General features: G+C 45.2%; 1 non-coding gene across 1 annotated transcript; it reads right to left on the bottom strand.

Moving 5' to 3' along the window:
* Nucleotides 1–1,155: 1,155 nt before the first annotated feature.
* Trnaa-cgc (transfer RNA alanine (anticodon CGC)) lies at nucleotides 1,156–1,228 on the bottom strand. Its single transcript has one exon. It is a non-coding gene; the product is annotated as a tRNA-Ala (tRNA).
* Nucleotides 1,229–8,929: the final 7,701 nt, after the last annotated feature.

Below are 8,929 nucleotides of genomic sequence, written 5' to 3'. Positions count from 1 at the left end.
TTCTTGATTCTAAAAATATATACTCTGTGTATTGTACCTCATCGTTTTCATGCTTAAATTCTTTTCTAAAGCAGATGCAGCTCATCGGTGTCTAGCTGTCGCACTACTGTCAAACACAAAAGCTTTCCTACAATGTTTCGTTATTTAATTTAGACTTCGCTATTTCCATAGCAACTCGTTTGTGTAGCATCCGTGAAGATCATATTGCCTGTACTACGAGCAGGGATTTTTTTCAATCGATTCCTCTGCCGATACAAGTAGATATCTTCAGTTTACTTACGTTTTTCGTGTGGGTTCGTGTTGTAATCTTGTTGTTACGACTGCGTATTTCAAACAGTTTATATCGTATAATACCAAAAATGAAGAAGTTTAATTGCAGCCGTAAATTTTACTGTACTCAACTGAAGTGTGTTGCTGGAAATAGTAAAAATGAAGAAATTGTTACACTGCAGCTAAGTTAGTTTAGGCCAAAAGTTCACCAGACAGATTCAAACCGCGAGTTGGATATCTTACCGAAAATTAACAGGATGTGGTGTTGTTAATCGTGAAAATAACGGATAAATTGTAACTACTAAGGGCAAACTGCTTTTGTCTTTTGTTAAATGGAAATACTGTAATAGTGAAAAAATCCCTTACGTTTAGTGAGGCCTGTCAAGCAAAACTGTAGTGGAATATAAAGTGTGTAATGTAACGAAATATGCATCGACAACTCCTGTAACATGCACAAAATATACAGAAGTAAATATTCGGCTTGCTTATGTCATGGAGTTCGATTGGAACTGGAACTGGAACTGGAAAAAAAAACAGCCCAGATATTTTATTATGATGGACCATCCATTGCCACCTGTCAAATTTGAAGGTATTACAAAAGCTTGCATAATACCCTAAAGGAAGTCATCCAAGCATCTACGTAGAAACTGTAGACTATGAATGTCTGATGAAACACTGCTAAGGTTGTGTCAATAAGGTAAATGAACACAGGTTAGGTTAGGTTAGTGTTGTTTAACGTCCCGTCGACAACGAGATCATTAGAGACGGAGCGCAAGCTCGGGTGAGGGAAGGATGAGGAAGGAAATCGGCCGTGCCCTTTCAAAGGAACCATCCCGGCATTTGCCTGAAACGATTTAGGGAAATCACGGAAAACCTAAATCAGGATGGCTGGAGACGGGATTGAACCGTCGTCCTCCCGAATGCGAGTCCAGTGTGCTAACCACTGCGCCACCTCGCCCGGTAAATAAATCAACATAGATGTGACCGTAGAAGATTCAGTGGTACTATGGAAATCAGTGGGCACACTCTATTTTTAATAAGTCAGTTGCTAGATTTGGTACGTGATATACTCACTACCTTGGCGAGGGTGGCTCTGAAGGTTTCAGTACTTTAAATGGCTCTCAGCACTATGAGACTTAACTTCTGAGGTCATCAGTCCCCTAGAACTTAGAACCACATAAACCTAACTAACCTAAGGACATCACACACATCCATGCCCGGGGTAGGATTCGAACCTGTGACCGTAGAGGTCTTGCGGTTCCAGACTGAAGCGCCTAGAACCGATCGGCCACTACGGCCGGCGTTTCAGTACTTTTTTTGGTGCTACGCCATATGGTAAAAGTGAAATTTAAGAAGTTTAATGTATGCGACATGTGCAGATGAGAATTGGGACGCAGAATTAACAAATCAGAAATAGAAAACCTAACAGAATATTATGGTCTAGCTATCAGAAGAAACAGAGAAAATATGAGATGAGCAAAGCAATTTTAAGAACTCTGTTTCGTAGAATATCCATTGATGAGCATCTACAGCAAGATCTCTGCGCAAAAGGGAGCACTTCATTGTGCAAGTATAACACACTAACAGACAAAAACCGCAACATCAAAAAATAATTAATGGAGGTTACTGAAATTTAGGGAATACATTTGTCTAAGTAACATATTTAAGTGATTAACATTGTATGATTACAGGTTAATAAAAATGCGAAATGAGCCATGGCAAATGTGACATGCTGGAACATTAATAACCTCTGTAACCGCCAGAATACTGAATGCAAACATGCAGACGTGCATTATTTGTGTTTTACGGGCGCCAGATGTCAGTTTGTGGGATGGAGTTCTATGCTTGTTGCACTTGGTCAACACTACAGGGACTTTTAATGCTGGTTGTCCATTACGCTGCAGTTGTCGTCCGATGATGCCCCATATGTGCTAGATTAGAGGTAGATCTGGTGATCTAAAAGGCTAAGGCAACATGTCAACACTCTGTACAGCTTGTTGGGTACAAATGGCTGGTGTAAATGGCTCTGAGCACTACGCGACTTAACTTCTGAGGTCATCAGTCGCCTAGAACTTAGAACTAATTAAACCTAAGTAATCTAAGGACATCACACACATCCATACCCGAGGCAGAATTCGAACCTGCGGACCGTAGCGGTCGCTCGGTTCCAGACCGTAGCGCCTAGAACCGCACGGCCAGTCCGGACGGCTTGTTGGGTACAACAGTGGTATGTTGGCGAGTGTTAACCTGCTGGAACGCTGTACATATACAGCAGCACAACAAATGGAATCACCAGATTGACTTACATATTTTCAGTCCGGCTGCATGGAATAACCACGAGAGTGCACCTGCTGTCATACGATATCGCACCCCGGACCATGCAGACGGGTTGGTTACAGGCCCTCAACTGGCCTCGTTCTAACGAACACATAGCATCACTGGCACCGAGGCAGAACCAGCTTTCACCAGAAAATACACTCCTGGAAATGGAAAAAAGAACACATTGACACCGGTGTGTCAGACCCACCATACTTGCTCCGGACACTGCGAGAGGGCTGTACAAGCAATGATCACACGCACGGCACAGCGGACACACCAGGAACCGCGGTGTTGGCCGTCGAATGGCGCTAGCTGCGCAGCATTTGTGCACCGCCGCCGTCAGTGTCAGCCAGTTTGCCGTGGCATACGGAGCTCCATCGCAGTCTTTAACACTGGTAGCATGCCGCGACAGCGTGGACGTGAACCGTATGTGCAGTTGACGGACTTTGAGCGAGGGCGTATAGTGGGCATGCGGGAGGCCGGGTGGACGTACCGCCGAATTGCTCAACACGTGGGGCGTCAGGTCTCCACAGTACATCGATGTTGTCGCCAGTGGTCGGCGGAAGGTGCACGTGCCCGTCGACCTGGGACCGGACCGCAGCGACGCACGGATGCACGCCAAGACCGTAGGATCCTACGCAGTGCCGTAGGGGACCGCACCGCCACTTCCCAGCAAATTAGGGACACTGTTGCTCCTGGGGTATCGGCGAGGACCATTCGCAACCGTCTCCATGAAGCTGGGCTACGGTCCCGCACACCGTTAGGCCGTCTTCCGCTCACGCCCCAACATCGTGCAGCCCGCCTCCAGTGGTGTCGCGACAGGCGTGAATGGAGGGACAAATGGAGACGTGTCGTCTTCAGCGATGAGAGTCGCTTCTGCCTTGGTGCCAATGATGGTCGTATGCGTGTTTGGCGCCGTGCAGGTGAGCGCCGCAATCAGGACTGCATACGACCGAGGCACACAGGGCCAACACCCGGCATCATGGTGTGGGGAGCGATCTCCTACACTGGCCGTACACCTCTGGTGATCGTCGAGGGGACACTGAATAGTGCACGGTACATCCAAACCGTCATCGAACCCATCGTTCTTCCATTCCTAGACCGGCAAGGGAACTTGCTGTTCCAACAGGACAATGCACGTCCGCATGTATCCCGTGCCACCCAACGTGCTCTAGAAGGTGTAAGTCAACTACCCTGGCCAGCAAGATCTCCGGATATGTCCCCCATTGAGCATGTTTGGGACTGGATGAAGCGTCGTCTCACGCGGTCTGCACGTCCAGCACGAACGCTGGTCCAACTGAGGCGCCAGGTGGAAATGGCATGGCAAGCCGTTCCACAGGACTACATCCAGCATCTCTACGATCGTCTCCATGGGAGAATAGCAGCCTGCATTGCTGCGAAAGGTGGATATACACTGTACTAGTGCCGACATTGTGCATGTTCTGTAGCATGTGTCTATGTGCCTGTGGTTCTGTCAGTGTGATCATGTGATGTATCTGACCCCAGGAATGTGTCAATAAAGTTTCCCCTTCATGGGACAATGAATTCACGGTGTTCTTATTTCAATTTCCAGGAGTGTACAACAGACCTCCATCCTGCCGTCCAACGAGCCCTCGCTTGACACCAGTAACGTGGAATTCACCCTATAGCGCATTTGTCTCGAAGCTGTCCTTCAAGTAACCAACTTGTAACAGTTCGTTGTGTCACTGTGGTGCCAGCTGCAGATGCAGTACAGCACGTCGATCACAAAGGTCCTCCCTCTCGATAGTGCTACGTAGCCGCCAGGAGCCCAGTCTTCCTGTGACCGCACATTGCCGTGACCACCGATCCCACCAATCGCATATAGTGGCTACATTCCCGCCGAGGGTTTCTGCAATATCGTAGAAGGAACATGCAGTTTCTCGTAGCCCTATTACACGACCTCGTTCAAACGCAGTGAGGTACTGATGATGGCGTCTTTGTCACGTTAAAGGCATTATTGACTAACATCAACTTAGCACGTCCCATCTCTAAAATACCTAACGTTCACGACCGCTACAACGTGTATTTAAAGCAAAAAGCTCATTTACATCCTCATTTACATCCTCACTACGAGCCCCACTCTGTTGTGAATGGCGTAAAATTTGAATAGACATCGTCTTTCAGATGTAGAAACACGCCCACCAACTCTTGTTTATGTCGCACGTCTGCTCCTTGGCGTTACAATTTTTTCCGTCAGCGTAGGTGTGAAGCAAATCGACGAAAACTTACATAAACACAAACACACACACACACACACACACACACACACACACACACACACCACGACCACCACACTATGGCAGAAACTGTTATGGTGTAACTAAAGTTAATATGTAAAGATATTTCGGATTCTAAACTCCATGACAAGACACGGAATCCGAATGTAAGCCTCAGTAGTTACAATTTGGGAAACTGCAAAACTGTTTTTGGTGGCATGTCAGCTCTTCACATTGATGTTATGGACGCCTTAATATGTTTTAATGATGGAGTAACAAGCAGGTTAAAAACTATGAGTAGACTAGGCTTCAAAGCTAGGGACAATATGAAAATTGGGTTTCTGCAAGTGGACAGGCAACGTGGGTCGCTCAAGCATAACAAAGAAAGAAAGGAAACTGTAGAAGATGAAAAGGTCACTCAGAATCAACAAGATTATTGAGCTGGAATGTTTTACAAGTTATCACTGTGAAGCAAATCACATGCAAATCTTCAGTTTCAGTTTACATTAATTAACGTTTTTGCGTACTTAGGTATCACATCTCAACTAATATTTAAGCTACAAAAACAAAATTTTGCTTGAATAATAATATAGTGTCTGCCTATACAGTGAACCTCATTATTCGACGATGTATTAAATATTTTAAACTGGAGAACGTCATAAGTTATTGAATTACTAGGAGAATAATTGACTTTTAAAAACTTTTTTTAAATATACAAAACAATAAATTGGTAATTATTCTTGGTTAACTTTTTCTACGGTTTGATAATTAAAACAACAAAATTTGTTTCTTTCTTTTATTTTGAATAATGTGGAAGTACAGTGTACCTAAAATAAAACTTACATGTAATTCAGTACGTAAGATAAAAGTCAGTATTCACTTCAGTATGTATGAGGTTCATACAAATGAAACCTGGTCACTGCGTCTAGCTTTGCCTTACATGTAAGGTAGCACCAAGTTAACTGTGGGTTTAGTGGCGCCATCTATTGGTAGAGAAAATGATGCGTGCGCACCGTTTGATGCTGCATAGCGCCAATGTGATTTCACGTCGAAGAGAAGATGGTGACACAAGTTATCGTCCACTACCGAATACGCAGGCGAGTAAGCAGGAACAACGAGGAGTGATTCGGTTTTTGGCAGCGGAGGGAGTTCGAGGCCGTGAAATGTATCGACGGATGAAGGATGTGTACGATGAGTACAGTCTGGGTCGTTCAAGTGTTGTGGAATGGCGTAAACGATTCCTTGAGGGACGCGCGGCACTGAAAGACGATGCTCGTAATGGACAGGCTAATTGTGTCATCGCACCAGAAATGGTTGCGGAAGTAAATGGTTTAGTCTTGGAAAATCGCAGAATCATCGTGGACGAGATCCATCGGTTACTGGGTATTAGGGGGGCCACCGCCCACACCATAATGCATCAACACTTGAACTTTCAAATAATCAGTGCGCGGTGGGTTCGCCACCAACTGACCGCCGAACAGCGCAATACTCGACTGGCGTTGTCTTCGAGTCATCTGCAACGTTATCATGGGGAGGAATACGGCTTTCTGTCGCACATTGTCACAAGTGAGGAAACAGGGTGTCACTATTTTCAACCGGAAAGTAAGCGTCAGAGCATACAGTGGAAACATGCGACTTCACCAGCTCCAAAGAAATCAAAGATCGTGCACATCAGTTCTGGTAAGGTCGTGATGTCTTTCTTTTATAACTGCAAGGGCCCACAACTTGTCGAGTTCCTGGAATGGGGAACCCCCATCAATGCCCAGCCTTATGAAGCCACTTTACAGAACCAAAGACGAGCCATCAAGTCGAAACGCCGAGGCATGTTGTCCAATGGCATTATCCTCCTGCATGATAATGCCCGCCCACACACGGCCAATGCAGTAAAGACGACAATGAGCAGCTTTGGTGGGAAACGCTGGAACATCCACCGTACAGTCTTGACCTTTCACCGTGTGACTTTCATGTGTTTGGACCTCTAAAACAAGCTGTTCCTGAACGTAGACTCGCAGCAGTCGATGAAGTGTGTGACTAGGTCCAGACTAGGATCCGACAGCAGCCTGCTAGCTTCTTCAAGGATGGAATCGACTGGCTAGTGTTGCAATGGGATAAATGTGCCAACAGTTTTGACTACTATTTTTGAGTATGTGTACTGTGTATAACTAACCAAAGTGTTATGCAGTCACATGTCCAAGCACTGACGGCACATGGAGGTAAAAGAGCCACTAACAGATGGACTGTAGAGAGATTTTGGTGGAGGACACAATGTAGTAATATGGAGCAATATGTCAGAAATTGCATTCCTTGCGCTCAACAAACAGATTTTAGGTCACCACCAAAAGGTACAACTCCAGAGGTTACCATCTACATCTACATGACTACTCTGCAATTCACATTTAAGTGCTTGGCAGAGGGTTCATCGAACCACAATCATACTATCTCTCTACTATTCCACTCCCGAACAGCGAGTGGGAAAAACGAACACCTAAACCTTTCTGTTCGAGCTCTGATTTCTCTTATTTTATTTTGATGATCATTCCTACCTATGTAGGTTGGGCTCAACAAAATATTTTCGCATTCGGAAGAGAAAGTTGGTGACTGAAATTTCGTAAGAAGGTCTCGCCGCGACGAAAAACGTCTATGCTGTAATGACTTCCATCCCAACTCGTGTATCATATCTGCCACACTCTCTCCCCTATAACGCGATAATACAAAACGAGCTGCCCTTTTTTGCACCCTTTCGATGTCCTCCGTCAATCCCACCTGGTAAGGATCCCACACCGCGCAGCAATATTCTAACAGAGGACGAACGAGTGTAGTGTAAGCTGTCTCTTTAGTGGACTTGTTGCATCTGCTAAGTGTCCTGCCAATGAAACGCAACCTTTGGCTCGCCTTCCCGACAATGTTATCTATGTGGTCCTTCCAACTGAAGTTGTTCGTAATTTTAACACCCAGCTACTTAGTTGAATTGACAGCCTTGAGAATTGTACTATTTATCGAGTAATCGAATTCCAACGGATTTCTTTTGGAACTCATGTGGATCATCTCACACTTTTCGTTATTTAGCGTCAACTGCCACCTGACACACCATACAGCAATCTTTTCTAAATCGCTTTGCAGCTGATACTGATCTTCGGATGACCTTACTAGACGGTAAATTACAGCATCATCTGCGAACAGTCTAAGAGAACTGCTCAGATTGTCACCCAGGTCATTTATATAGATCAGGAACAGCAGAGGTCCCAGGACGCTTCCCTGGGGAACACCTGATATCACTTCAGTTTTACTCGATAATCAAAAAAATCTTTTCAAGTGGTGTGAACTGACGTGTTAGGACTCTTTAATAGAAGATGAGGGAATATGTGTGTACTGACTACAATCAATGATTTTTAGAGACACCTAGTAATGATAGCAATACCAGCTCAAGAAGCAAGCACTGTAACTCAAGCCATGGTTAACAATTTGGAACTTAGAGTAGTGGAAATTGTAGTCACAAATAAAGGAACTTATTTTATGTCTGATCTGCTGAAGCTGTTATGTCGCCTAGTGAAACTGAAGAAATTGCATATCAGTTCGATCCACCCACAAGCAGATGGTCTTATGTAGCAAGTCCACCATATAATAGCGAAATGTTGAGTCACTACACGAATAGCGAAAACGTAGAATGGGACATGTGTTTAAGTTATGTGGTGAATGTGCATAATTCTAAAATCCACGCAGGACCAGGTCTTTCACCACATGAAGCAGTGTATGGGTGAAAGATTCCATCACTTTTTGACACGATCCGGTCAAAGATGGGTACACAGGGAGAACATTAAAGCAATTTCCGAAAACGTTAATGGAAGTACGGTAACGGGTAAAACGCACCAACACAAAAGTACAGGAGCTTCAGGAATGCATTGGGAAGGGTCCGAGTGAGTTATCTCAGTATAAAGTAGGGCAGTGGGTCCTACTGGCCGATCCTTATACCCCAAAAGATATAATTCAAAACTGCTCGACAAAATGTCAACGCCGGCCGCGGTGGTCTCGCGGTTCTAGGCGCGCAGTCCGGAACCGTGCGACTGCTACGGTCGCAGGTTCGAATCCTGCCTGGGGCATGGATG

The sequence above is a fragment of the Schistocerca gregaria genome, chromosome X (assembly GCF_023897955.1).
Source record: "Schistocerca gregaria isolate iqSchGreg1 chromosome X, iqSchGreg1.2, whole genome shotgun sequence".
Taxonomy (NCBI): domain Eukaryota; kingdom Metazoa; phylum Arthropoda; class Insecta; order Orthoptera; family Acrididae; genus Schistocerca; species Schistocerca gregaria.
This window is presented reverse-complemented; position numbering and strand designations above follow the sequence as displayed.